The sequence below is a fragment of the Manacus vitellinus genome, unplaced genomic scaffold (assembly GCF_001715985.3).
Source record: "Manacus vitellinus isolate BGI_N305 unplaced genomic scaffold, ASM171598v3 scaffold_1_pilon, whole genome shotgun sequence".
NCBI lineage: Eukaryota > Metazoa > Chordata > Aves > Passeriformes > Pipridae > Manacus > Manacus vitellinus.
The window spans coordinates 28,861,004-28,875,644 of NW_021939396.1; the positions used below are offsets into that span (position 1 = coordinate 28,861,004).

The 14,641-nt window shown below is 40.5% G+C and overlaps 1 protein-coding gene across 1 annotated transcript in view; it reads right to left on the bottom strand.

Moving 5' to 3' along the window:
• Nucleotides 1–12,939, bottom strand: part of PKIA (cAMP-dependent protein kinase inhibitor alpha) — a 45,551-nt gene extending 32,612 nt beyond the window's left edge. Inside the window, exon 1 of the mRNA XM_018079177.2 lies at nt 12,764–12,939. The gene's annotated coding sequence lies outside the window, so the exon portion shown is untranslated. The remainder of the gene's footprint in view (nt 1–12,763) is intronic.
• Between the last annotated feature and the right edge of the window lie 1,702 nt (nt 12,940–14,641).

The following is a 14,641-nucleotide window of genomic DNA, read 5'->3' on the forward strand; positions in this document are numbered from 1 at the left end:
AAAATAATTTTTTCCATTGGTAAAAAATGGAAGCTGTATGAAATTACATAGCTCTCCAGATATCCATGGCTCTTTAGATCACTTTGTAATTCTGTTTTTACTTTCTGCTGCAGGAAAAATTTCCCTCTTGCTTTTATTTCTTGGTATAGAGGGAGGCCAGGGAGGAGACTGAAAGGTAAGGGAACACACTTCGCAATACTGCAAACCAGTGCAGAGACAGAGCAAGACAGGGAAAAGCAGATCTTCCCCTTCAAACAGATACTTGTTGGTATTTTCTGAAGAGATAAGACTCTTAACTATTCCATCTTTTAGGAATCTTTTCACAGTGAACACTGAAGCAGCTGTTTACAGTCTGGGCCAGTACTGATCTAAACGCCACCACGAACTTTTTGGGAAGTCATTCATCACACATATATGACAAAAAAAGCTGCAGAGTGTAAGACATAGGTATGTTGAACGATGCTGAAACTGTGTCCATGGAATATGTGTTTGCCTGGCATATGCGAAATAGCATTACAGTTTTCACTGAGTAAGATACACTATTAAGCCTATTACTTTCAGTCAAACTTGTAACCTTCAAAATATGTCAAGGTCTCCTTGACAGGATCTTTTTTTCATTATCAGTGACTTGCATTAATTATAATCCTGTGCCTTAAAGCTACACATGCAAAGTTATATAGTTTTTTCTACTGTTTTGGCTGGGATTCATCAGATCAATAAACCTTGGTAACTAACTCATTAAATTTTTATTTTTTTATAAAAGATATTATATAAGCTTTCTTCTGACTCCTGCAATTTCCTTGGTATTCCAAAATACTTGAGTGAAGAGTACAGAAGCATTGAAGAAGGAATGGTGAACAGTTTAAACTAAATTTGAGTGACACTGTTGGTTTTTATATGCAAGTTGTACCCAACAATGTGGGACAAATAAATTCCACTCTTTTTGGTAGCTTATATACACACAGTAAGAGAAACAGACTAGAAAATTGGTCACAGATGCCATTTGAAGATGAGAAGGATTCCACAAAAGTTCCACAGAAAAAAATGGATTTCATCAAAGGCTTGTAGAAAAATCTCCCTTGAAGATAAAAACCTTTTCTTGTCTATGTCTTCTCCTAGGAAGCTTGAGGAAGGAGTCAAAAGTATTTCAGCTATGAGATGAAGTATCTTTTCAAGAAGGTACTTCAAGTAGTAAAGACTATAGATGACAATTTGGTTAACCACTTTCTTTCTGAAATGGGTTATTTGAAGTAACACAATTTTAGCTCCCTCAAAGCACCTGGCAGAAAGCTTACATGTTGAGACAAGCCTCACGTGTAAATATGTATTTTTTCTTCAGCTTCAGATAAATGGGAAAGTACCAAGCACCTTATCTTCCAAGCAATTGTGGAAATAAAGATTACTTGTCAAAACAGGTGTTTTCAGCACAAAACTAGAGCTAAACCATATACTGCCTGATAGATCCTGCTGGGGTTGCTCCAGTAAATAAAAGGGGTTGAGGTATTGCTCAGTGCAGACAACAGAGTAGCTTTTGTCAGTGAGACCAAAAAAGAGATTCTGGTTATGTTAAAGTTGCATATTTCACAAGTACTTGCAGACTTGTCATGATTAAATGTCAGGATGAGACCTAGGCATTCCCATTCTCGCATCATCATTCCAGTTTCCATGGAAAGAACATGCACATTGTGCACAGTCCAAGTAAGTGTGCTGTGGATTATCCAAGTGCAGATGGTGAGGCACTCAGCTTGGCATTTTAGAGCTTATTCCAATCTTGGTTTATTCCTCTTGGGTTCAGAGACAAAAGGATTTCCAGAGGACAACAAAGGATCCTTCAGGAGTAACTGGTTATTGTCAGATACAGCTGTGTGCAGATTTCCCAAGTGAAACCAAGTAAATGATTACAAAAGCCAGAATGTGTTTTCATCAAGTTTTACATGAAGCTCTGGAAGCAACAGTAAATATGGAAAGAGAAGTACAAAGAGAAAGTAACCTGTGTTCTGCTTTGGTTAGTTTTTGAGCAATCAAGTACTTGAAGGAATAAAGCTTGAATTAACTTATGAATAGTTAGGCCTTTCAGTTAACAGACAAGGCAGCATTCAGCAAGGCCTTGCATGCAATCTTCTTTATTTATAGAAGATGGATACATGGATACTGACTTCAACTATTTCTCACTCTCAGATGTCATCCATGCCACCTTAAATAATCAAAAATTCTGGTCAAATATGGCTAAAACCACGCTCAAGGGTAGAAGAAAACAGATTCTTTTCACATACAGCTGATTATGGGCAGGTAAATAACAGCCACTTCAACAATTTTTCTTTATTCCTAATAGGCCTCTATTCTACTTGATCACTTGTAAACTCAAGACCTCTGATTCAACGCTTTCAGTAGCTGAAAGGATTTGAAAAATCTTCTTTTCTGATTCCCATTTTACATGTTAACTTCCCACAATTAATGACTCTTTCTTTAGCTGCTTTTAGCTTTCAAAGGCTGCTCCTGCATGGAATAAACCCTTTGCTTCACTATTTAATCCTACTGAATCTTTTCAAGCTTTCCTGAATACTTTCTCATTTAGTGATACATCAAGTTAGATATAAAGAGCCTTCAAGCCCAGTGTAAGATTTTGGCTTTCAGTGAGCTGGCTAGTTGGAGAGAAGAACATGAACCTATGAGAAAGACAAAACAAAAACCTCAACACAGAAGCCTTTGTTCCTTAGTTTTTAAGAAGTCTTTATACCCACAAACTATAAGATAGAATCCCTTAGCTAATACCAAAATACACACATATGCAGAAAAGGAAAAGTTCAGACTAGAGATCACGGCTACCTTTACTTCAAGTTACTCAAATTTTGCTATTACTGATCTTTGTAAAAGCAATTACTCTCTCACTCATGTTGGTCTCACACTCGTTAGTTCCACAGAGATGGCACTTTATATGGAGGAGGAGGGAAAAACTCAGCCACTGGACAAACAACTGCCATATCAACATTAGTATGAGTATACAATTAAGTTTTTAGTTCTTATATCTGACTTATGCAGAAAGACACACACTAGATCCACCCTCCCATTCTTCTGGTGACATTTAACTCCTATTTAACTTCTTTCCAACCTGTCCACATCTATGTCCTTTCTTACACAAGAAACTCTTAAAAGAGAGGACCCTTGGTGACAAAATAAAAGTCTAGTATTTTGGCCACTGTTATCAGAATGATAATTATCTTATAAATTAGCACTATATAGGGAGAATCAACCAAATTAGAGTGCTAAATTATGACTTATCTTGGATTTCACATCACACACAGAAAAACATATGTAGAAAGTAAAACTATTGAAAGTATCTACAACTGTTACTATGAAAACCACGTTACTCCAAAATATTTCTGCTTTCCTTGACAAGGCTTTCAAACGCATTCAGAGAACAGAGATAAATTATAACACTTCACTGAAATTACTGCTCTGTGAGCAGAACAGGAATACTTCAGAAAGGGGGGATGGGAAGTTGAAATTTCTTCAAGAGAAGAAATGGTAGATATGATTAAGTAAGTGTTCAAGAAGAGTGTCACAGAAGGAATATCAGCTGAAAGACACAAACCACAGGAAAGCTTCCACTGTTTTCAACAGCTTGAACAGAGAAAAGACAGTCAAATTAGCTAAAAATCTGGCCTGCCTCAACAGCAACCACATCAAAGAAAAGAGTCAGGTAAACTAAGAGGCTTCTAATATGAAAATTTATTTTCTAAACAACATTAAAATCCCCTACTGGGAAATAGCATCTAACCCACACTAATTCCCGGACCAAGTTTTGACTTGTTCAGAAGAACAAGTTGACACACATCAACAATGCACAAAAATACTTGGCAACAGCTTAACAGTCGTATATCAAACTGTTCTAGTCCCCAGCAGTATCCACAGACATTGTTTAACTTAAAGCAAAGGTTGCAACTCTGATCCTGCTGATAGCCATTTCATAAAAGAAAAAAAACAACCCAAACCCAAACTCAGAAACTTGTTACCAAAATTCATACAAGAATAGAATTATGAAAGATGATACTGAAGAGCAGCTCTGAGAGGAAAGTGTAATGAATCCCTATTAAACACAAAGACAACTGCTCCCCTCAAAAGGAGCTGGATAGGAGAGCTTACTTGACAAAAACATGCTTGGACACCAAAATGAGGTGCTCAGGTGCTGCCTTAGGCTCAAAGAATACACAGTGTTCAGCAATTAACTCAGATTATGTAGTCTGGAAAGCAGAGGAAACTTGGAATGTTTTTGTCACCTTTTTCCCCCTCCCACTGCAGTAGGAAATTAAAGCAACATACCACCACAGGAAGATAGGCAGTCATTTGGATGTTGACCCCAGAACAGTGCTAAAGTTTTCTTCTTTCTAGGATTCTGCCTTGTAGTTTGCTTAAGAAATCATATGCATTTGTTTAAGGTATGCAACCTGTTAGTCTCCAAATAAACGTTCAAGACAGTAGTTAAGAAATACTGTACTACCAGGAGAGACACAACTATAAACTCAAAAATTTTACACTACAAAATTCAGTAAAAGAAAAAAAAATGCTTGCAAAACTTGCAAGAGGGGAACCAGTCCATAGCTTAGCCAGACCAAGAATGCTAGAAGAGGATTGAAGAAGAGAAATGCTAACAAAGAGTGGACTTGGAGAACGTAATACACTTATACAAAATATATTTGCATAGTGTGTTGTCCCACTGGAAACACTGCTTAAGAAGCAGAGCAGCAGTCTGTAACGGATGAACGGACTTCAAAAATTGCTTCTATGAGGCACAAAAGTGAAAGGAAAGAGAATTTTCTGCTTGGAAGGAAATAGCACGGTTCAGCGTGCTGCAGCAGTCATCAGAAATCAGTACCTTTTTCTGGAGATTTGCATAAATAACTCTGATCTGCAGTCTTATCAGCTATACAAATGCTGGAAAACAATGTTTAAATAACAGCTTTCATCCCTTACTTCCAAATGTTGCCAATGAAAATGGAAGTGCTGAAAAACGTTTTGAGATCTTCCAGGATGAAAGGTGCTACATAAATAATACATTTCTCCAGTATCTGAAAAAAAAGAGGATAGCAAAATGTTTCTCCTTGCTCTTTGGTCTCCACAGCAATTGCATAACTGTGCAGAGTATACAACTGAAAAGTATCTTCCAGTGTGACAATTAGCTAATGCATCATTCCATGCAAAACACCTTCATGCAATTTCTTCCTTAAATGCTAATGAAATCACTCCCCATTATTACCTTATATTAAAAGCCTACTGTCACATGAACGTGTAATGAATACAAAAGTATCAGTGAGGAAGTGATGTTACATGCTTAAATTTCTTATCCAGCATCTGTGTTCCTCCGGGCACAGGGCTATCATGTTCATCTTCTATAAATAGCCATTCAAACTTGATCTGTTCTGGAGACGCTTTGTGCACGTGTTGGGGATGCATGAAGGCTTTGCACCTGTTTTGCACCATGTATCATTGATTTTGATTTTGTAAAATTGAAGAGAATATTGCCATTGCCCCAGTCAGGCCTTAGTAGTACCACATTAAGTACAGATACAAAAAATAGACTTTAAAAGGACACGTAGCAGTGCTGGCATTATTTTTGCATAATAATTCACTTAGAGTGAATGACACTGGCATTGTACAATTCTTGCTGCCATCCAACAAATCAACACCTGAACTCTCTGCAGGCAAATAAACACATGGGGAGAAAGCCTCTAGATATTCAGGATAACTTGGGGAACTCCCTATTCAAGACAAATATTTTCCTTGGAAAAGGTTTTGGTGTTTAGAAACATTAGTACCCTGTATGTAAACAAATATACAATAAAATGGGCTTATTTCACTAACAAAAAGCTGTAGTTCCCTTAGGCTTTAGAGGCATGCTGTAATCCATTTTGATAAGCTATGTCTCTCTCTCAAGTCATACAGCTTCTATATTTATGCAGACTCCATTCACATCTCCTATCACGCTTTGACTCCATGAGACCTTACAAATAACAGTTACTTAAAATGCAGCAGTCTATTTTTAGGTTTGGGGTTTTTTTTAAAATAAAGTGTTTCACATCATGCCTGCCTTTTAGAGTCTGAATTATTTTCACATGCTCCAATTCTTATATGCATTATCAAATCCTATTCTCTTTTATTTTCTGCTTGCTATGTCTGAACTCACAAACATTAGCTCAACTCAGTAAAGCTGCCATCATCCAACGATTTTAAAACAAGAGTAACACAAAACAAAGGTAGGGTTTATGACTGATTCTCTGTTGCTCTCTAAGGCCACACACTGTATTTTGTTCTTTCTTACATTTAAAATATTCATTTTTGATATCCAGCTATCAACTTTTATGTCTCTTGCTAATGGCATAAGTTCCTTGCAGTCATACAAGCATATTATTTTATTGATCCTACAATGAAAACTAACCTAACAGGGGCACAAGAGATCAGTCCAATTGAAAAAGTAATTAGTAACTGGAAAAATATGCATAGTGAAAAAATGGAAAAGAAATGGGATATAAATAGAAATTATTATGCTACTAAATAGAGTTCTTAAATTCTGACCACTGCACAGCAGATAAATTTTCTGGAAGCATACAAAAAAAGTGACAAAGAATGAATCAGATATGAAACAGCTTATATATGCAGAAAGAGTGGACAGAGGAAGATGTTCTTGAGGAAGAAGAATGTGACAGAAATATAGGAAAACTTGACTCCTGAGAAACTGAAAAGGAAACAATTGTTTAACATTACTCGCATCATGACAATTAAAAAGGCCCCCTATTAAACCATTAGGTAACAAATTTTAAGCGAAAACAAAGAGACTTACTTCCTTACACTCCACATGCACTGAATCATATAACTGCCAAAGGATACTGTGGAGCCTGTGAACAGAAATCAGATCAACCAAACAGGCAATGAGGAAACGATGCCTCCTGCAATTAAACATAATAATGCAAACACTGCTTTATGCTCGTGGAACTCCTAATCAATGCTGAGCACCAAACACTGGGAGACTGTATCAAAGGATGATTACTCCATCTAATTTATTCATTACTTCTCTAAGCATCCTTTACTGGAATTTTGCCAGCCATCTCATTTTAATAGCAGATTTATATTCTCACAGGCTACATCTATAATGTGCCACAGACTTCTATTGAATAAGAAGTGATTTTTACCCACCCTATACAGTTTGAACAGGCATCTGACAGTCACTGTTCTAGTGTGAACAGCTATAATTTTATTTATTTGCAATACTAAACACAAACAATCAGTGCCATCTGTCATGTACCACAGGAAAAGAAGTAAATTCTTCATATATATTTCATATTTAAAAAAAAAAAATCACAAAAAGTCCAAAGCCACTTGTCCTACTAGTTACTAGGAGCTTTTGCTAAATTAAATGAGACATGTCTTTTGTTCCTTTTTTCCGTTGTATATTTTTTCAGTGTATAATAGTGTTTTCTTGGAATTCACTAGCAACATGCAGATATCAAGAAATTTCTGTGCCTCAAGCAAGCACCGTGGGAAGGTTGAAAGCAGCAGACTCTGTTTAACTGACTGTGCTTTCAAACTTAAAGTGAACTGTCACTTAACTTTAGTCAAGAATTTTTCTTGGTCTACCTGTGGATAGATTATTCCAAAGGAGAAATACATTTTTAACTTCTACTTTGACTGGGTTAGACAACAAAAATAAAAAAACAATTCAAAGAAAAATGTAGAGAGTTGCAGACCAGAAATATTAGACAGAACTCTCAAAATTTTTTGAAAGCAAAGGTGAGAATCAAAGTGACTGATGAGATTGAACAAAGAAAACCAGGAGTTGGTGGAACATTTATTTACTTAAACTTAGCTTAGTCAGTTTAAAACTGACTTTCCCACTAAAAAAAGAAAAAGATATATATATCTATATATATCTATATAGAGAGAGATATATCTCTATATATATCTATCTCATATATTAGGAGACACTCTTGGCCAAGGCTCAAGTACTGTAGTTATCACTTTCCCTTGCTTTGAAGTGCAAAAACTCTGCTATTGAGCCTTGGTCTGACCATCAGCTGAACTCGAGACTTATGAATGTAGAGAATCTGTGTGCTCACGATTTTTGAAGTTCTTCAGGTTGATTAGCTATCCAAACGGCAGCATTTTCACAGAACAACTTGTAAAGGACTCAATGACAGCTCTCTTAATAAGCATCACAGCTTTGACTCTTCCGTGAGGTTTACCTCTCTCCTACCTACTAACAATCAGCAAGTGAAGTCAAGATGCTGAACAGGAACCAATTTAAGGCTGCTGCTGAAGTAATAATATCCTTTACCAATATGATCCACAGTATTTTAAGTGAGGTTTAACATGTACTATAAACAGTATCATGGAAGGGCCATTAATAAGCATCTGTGCTATTCTAAAACAACAGGTGGTGAGATCGTTTCACCAAAGTTATGTGCTCACCATATGTGTAAGTAGAAATTCTGTAGGAGGTAGAAGGCAAATGAGTGAGTAGTTAGCAAATATATATATTATATAATATATAAAATTATATGGATATATTAAGATCTATATGATCTCACTAAAACTGCAGCACATTTTACGGGCTAGCTAACAGCTGCCAAGATAACTATGATATACCTTTGGATCTTCTGGAATAGTGCTATAACAAAGATGTGACACAAAAGGCAATAAAAGTAAGAGAAACCAAGATTGGATGTTGGTATTAGACCTATCTGCCTATCACATTTGATGAATTACTGGGACATTAGTGCAGAAAGGATGCATAACTGTGCAGAGACCAGGCACTTGCTATAAAAGCTAGGTCAAATTCCCTATGAATCCTGTAAAGGCAAAGAACAGCAATATAGAAAATTTTTAAATTCACTTTAATAAAGGTTAGAAAACAACCTAAATTCTGCTAGAGAAAACTACACGCTAGCTAACACGGAAATTCTTCCACTGCAGCTCTTCTTCAGAGTTCATGCTTTATACTTGGTTCAGCCAGGGAAGAAGGGCAGAGATACCTTGGAATCAATTTACAATCACAGAAACACAGCCAGTTCAGAAATGCAGCATATCTTCAGTATGTCAGGGAAGACAAAACCCTTACTGGTGCTACCATAGGAATTAAATTGAAAAAAACCCCAAATTTTTTGGTCTGGCTGGGACATCTGCACCGACTGTCCTATGGGAGTCCATTTTGTGTTATTTTCTCCTCTGATAAGATTATATTTAAAGACTGGGACATGTACTGGAAACATACAGTTCCAGTTCAATCAGATTGTTTTGTTTTATAATATTGTCTTAATAGAGTAATTTTATAAGACTATACAATATGAAGACTTCCTCAAAGCTAAGCTCTCAATGCATCATGAAAGCAATACAAATAAATGGATTCGTGCTTGTGTTCCTGTTACATGCAATCTCCTTCAAGGGAAAGGCTTAAATCAGCCTGCTGTTGCAAGAAGCATATGCAAACTCTGCACTTCTATTTCCATATTTCATAGTAAACTCAGGGGCTCGTTACCTGGGTTGTGAAGTGCTGACTTATTTGACTATATCAAACTCAAGATAAAAAGATAATCAATGCCCGTCTTGTTCCCACCACTAATATATTATAAAGGAATAAAACTCTTATCTTAGAGTTTATCAAGCTCTCCTCAATGATTGCTACCTTTGCAGTTGACTGGGCACTCACATAAAGATCTTCTATTGACAATAATTAGTTCAACATGAAATCCATTTGCATAGTAGAAGACAAAGTTTCAGTTTATGCCCGGCATTTATTTTTCAGATGGAAATTTCTTCTCTCCTAGAAATGCTAGCTATGCACAAGAAGTAAATTTGGAAAGTGTCAATGCATTGGTTTTTCAAAAGAATAAACGGTATCACTACTGTTGAAATACTGTTGATTGTTTGTACATGCTAAAGTACACAGTTCTAAGTTCCTATTTGAATATTTGTTACCTTACACCCTGCTCAAGCTTTTCTTCAAGGAATTCTTAAACTTGAAAAAATAATCCAACTAAAAGCCCAGTAACAACATAACTGAAAAATTATATGCTTACTCTGAAATATGGTTATTTCAGATAATTCAAACAGCACTCAGAAACACAAGCTTTAAATATTCTCATAATAATAGAAAATATATTTAACTGAATTATTCCATTTCAGCCCGTGGAAAGGACAAGTGAAATAAAACCTCTTCAAGTGCATTCAAGGTCACTGGGTTTTCAGTTTGTTCTCCTAAGGAAACAAGCTTTATGCAAACATACCCATATGGCCCCCGCTCATAAAACTGGACAAATGAACCTCCTGTTTCAAAGGCTGACTTGCGGCCTAGAAATCTCAAAGATAATTAAGCTCTTCCAAATTTGAAGAACTAACCCAGATGAAGTGTTCCAAAACAGCAGAACCTCTGAGGAAAAGGCAACTAAATCTCAGCTGCTATCCAGTCTGTCTAGCACCAACCAGCTGGCCAACTAGGCTGTTCTTCCAGTCAACAGGGCTGTTGCCCCAGATCAACCACAATAAAGATGCTTTTCTCTGCTTGGCAGAGTTATGAAAGTTACAGTAACAGAAGGAGGAAGAAGAGTTCTAGGAGAGAAATCTGTAGGAAGTGGATTTACACTAGTTACACCATTTATCAATTCACATTGATAATTAAGTACATATTTTTCCTATGGACACGTGCACATTACACCATTTGCCTTTGGAGGACACAAGATAAAAACAAAAGTAATTCAAATTTGCAGTATGGCTCTTCACCAATTAATCCTTGACACCATGTTGTTTTTAAAAAATGTTACCAGTCTTTTGAAATATTATTTAGGTTTGCCAAGAAGCACAAAGACCTAAATTTACTGGGATAATATTGTGTCAACATTAGTGAGTACTCATACTACCCTGTGTTTACAACAATTGATCGGGTAGCCATTCAGTGAAGAAATTGGCTTATATCAAATGGGTGGACTAATATGTGAAGCATCTGAACCCAGCTAAACGGTTTCTTTTTTCAACAACACACAATTAGAGAAGAAATCAGCCAATGACTACAACATTTCAACCACTGAGACAGTCAGCCATGCTCTATTTTATAAAGGAAAAAACAGTAGAAATGTCCTAACCAACACTTTCAAGTGTTTTACAGGAACAAAATAAATGCTGGTAGATGAAAGATACAGGATTGACAAAATGAGATTTTGTTTCTAGCCTGAAATACACGCATTGGATATGCCATGATGCGCTTAAAGCAACAAGCCTATACGGGGTCATAGTTAATGACTGTTCTTCAGGGCCAAGACTTGCTTATTGGACTGATTTCTGACACTGCAATTCATCACTCGCTCTTTGTTTCAGCCTTGTGAAGCCTCAATTGTCTTTTATACACATTTTCTGTCTCTGTAGCCATCATTCGTCTTCTGCACACCCAGCAACACTATTGAGGCAAATACATGTATTTAAACATCTTCCCAGAAATAATGACAACAAACCAAGCAACTCCATTACCTCCCTTAGTACTGTTTCTGTCATTAGCACCATGATCAGAGCCTTCAACCAAGAATCCCACAACTGTCTGAGCTTCTCTGTGAACACGTAGGGTTCCTTTAAGATGAACATACAGGTAAACTGACATCAAATAAAATAACCTTCAGCTTCCAGTACCCTGCTTCCTTTTTCATTAAGAAGAGATTAATAGTTTACTTCCCAGAGACATTCACTGTTTTCATTTCCAAACCACACAGATCTATTAACCATTACAACCGCAGATAGTGCTTATTCTAATGATCTCCCTCTGCACACCAACCCTAGCCTCCTGTACTGCCATATCTGCTTTAGGGCAAGCTTTTCTTCTCAGAGAACAAATTAAAAAAAAAAAAACCAGGCCGGGCAGATTTTTTTCTCTTCTACTCAATTCAAAACCACTTTTGATTTGATGTTGAGACCTGTGTACGTACCACAAACAATGAGCAACGTCAATGGCCAACCTACAATTTGAATGCCCTCTTATTTTTTCCACTTCTACAGATGATATGGTGAAAGAGCAACTCATCAATTCTTCCATATAACAAACATTCATCTGAATTTTGCTACTATTTTGTTTATCACGAATCTTGTGCTGAATGATAAAAACGGAAAAAGAAAAAACCACACAACTCTCCGAAAAAGTCAAAAGAATCCATTTTGGTGTAAGGGCTGGTTCTCCAACTTCTACACTCTTCAGTTTCCTGTGAAGCGACTTCCAAATGCAGGTCTGTACATGAGACGACATCCTTTTTTGCTTCTGTTCTCCTGAAATCCTTCTGCCCTAAGATGTCTTCCCCGTCACCCGTCACTCGAGGAATGCACATCGAGTCGAGGAGAGCCCGGGGAAGCCCGGGGCGCAGTCCCGCACCTGCCGCAGTGCTCACAGCGCTCCCGCCCTCGCCCCCGTCCTGTGCTGCGCCACTGACAAATGCCCCTCGGCCGCGCCATCCCTTCTGACACGGGCACCGGGAGCAGCCCGGGCCGCTCAGCGGGGGCTGGCACGGGGCCACCGCACATCCTGGCAACGGAAGATAAAACGCAACACTGTGGAGCTTCGCAGAGAGCAGCCTCGCCGGTTTTGGAGGGAACCGCGGGAGAAGGCAGGAGAGGGAAAGAGAAGGAAGCTCGGCGGGCCAGCACAGCCCCAGCCCGTGCCAGTGCTGGGCAGCCGGGCGGGCCAGAGCGTTCCCCCTGGCCAGGCAGCGCCGCAGCCCCCGCGCCCGCAGCTCCCGCTCACCTTTCAGCGACCGGCTCAGCGCATCTTCCTCCCTCCCTCCCGCAGCGGCTGCTGGTGGCGGCCCAGAGCCCCTGGGCTCTGCGGGTGCCCGGTGCTGTTCCTTCCTCGGCTGGCAGCAGCTCCCGCTGTCACTTCACCCCCACATCCCGACGCCGCCGGCAGCTGCCGCTGCTCCTAATTCACGGCGCTCCGGCGGCATGAAGTCATTCCTCCCCTGCCCCCTCCCCGGCCGCCGCACTCCGCTCCCGCCGCGGGGGGGTACGCGCCCGCAGCCCGGCCGCCGAGCGCCGCGGGGCCCTGGCGCGCACCCACACGGGAGGGGCCGGCGTTCCCGCGGGAATGCACGTGCCCGGCTGCCCGGGAGGCTGCGGGGGCGGCACCCGTCCCCCGGCGCTTGGCGGCGGGTCGGGGATCCCTCCCGGGCACGGCGGCGGGATGGCGCCACTCCGCCCCCCTCAGCCCTCCCCTCCCTGGAGTCCCCTCGCGGGCCGTGGGGAGCGCGGCGCTGCCGCCCGGCCGGTGGGGCTGTGTCTGCCGCCCGCGCCCGCCAGCCCGCCCGGTCGTACCGGGCTGAGAACAGCGGGAACGCGGGAGGGCAGCGCTGCAAGGCCGAAGGAGAGCCTCCCCCGGGAGAGCCGTGTGCCTGTCTCACTGTTCGAAGGAAAATCCGCTGTAATCGCTCGTGCTCGTGTGTGGGCACCCAGCTCCCACTCTCACCTCCCGGCCTCAGGGCGAACCAGCACTCGCAGCCCGCTCCCCTAAAAAATGCAGCGCTCCCTGGGGCGGGGAGGGGAGTTCTCTGGCAGCAGCTCCTGCTCTGTGCCTGGAAGGGGAGAACAGAGGAAGGGCACTATGCTGTGTTCAAGGTCACATGGGCATGCTTCTCCCTTACCAAGGGCGTCCTGATATTTCTGAGACCCAACAGTAGGCACCATGTCTATTTTTGTTGTTCAGAGAGTGCTGTGCACGTACTGAGTAACCGACAGGCTCATAAAGAAGGCTGGATTCCTATCACAGTTTACAATCCCACGACCCATCCCATGTGCAGGACAAGCACAGCTATGTTGCTGCATAAATAACACCAGGCAGTGAGTTCAGATAGATAATACAGGTCACCAGTGCATGTCAGATCACTGTAATCTAAGAGCCCTTCATATTTTATGAGCAAAGAAGAGTTGTGTCTAGTCAAGACAAGTCATGCTGGACAAGCTCCCAGAAAAACCAAACACTGGAGTTTCCAAGGTGCTGTGCCAGCTTAATTGACCTGGTGGTCAAGTGGTGCCTCAGCAAGGTTTTGGAGTTGACCCAAATCGGAAGTGTTGATGATTTCCATGGTGGTAAGGTCTGAAACAAAAAGAGCTGTTTCGATGGCCTGGGTATAGATAGAACAGTTGTCTGAAGTGGTAGAGGGAAGCAGAAAAAGGAAGAAGAATCTCATTAAGGTGTAGTCCTTAATCGCAGTCTCTCAGAAGAAATATAAAAACTCTGAGCCTAAGTTCCTCTTTGGAAATTCATTATGTTTATGTTTATAGCGGTTATGGTAAGGCTTTTCACCTTAGTCCTACAGTTGTGCTGTTTTGGGCTGCCTCTGCTTGCTTCCTGCCTTGAACCTCTTCTGCTGATTGGCATTGCAGACCTGGCAGCAACTCAACAATGATATTTAATTTCAGGAGACAGTGTGTTAGATTAGGTGATTAAAGGGTCATCTCCACATGCACAGAGGAACCAAGAGGCACTTGGGCAGGCAGCAGAGCCCGGTCAGAGAAAGGGAGTCCATGCCCAACCCTTTCCAGGGAAGCCTCAGCCCCATAAAGCTGGGGGAACACCCAGCAGCCAACCAAAAATCTCCATGTATCACCTCACAGACTGAGAGTGTTA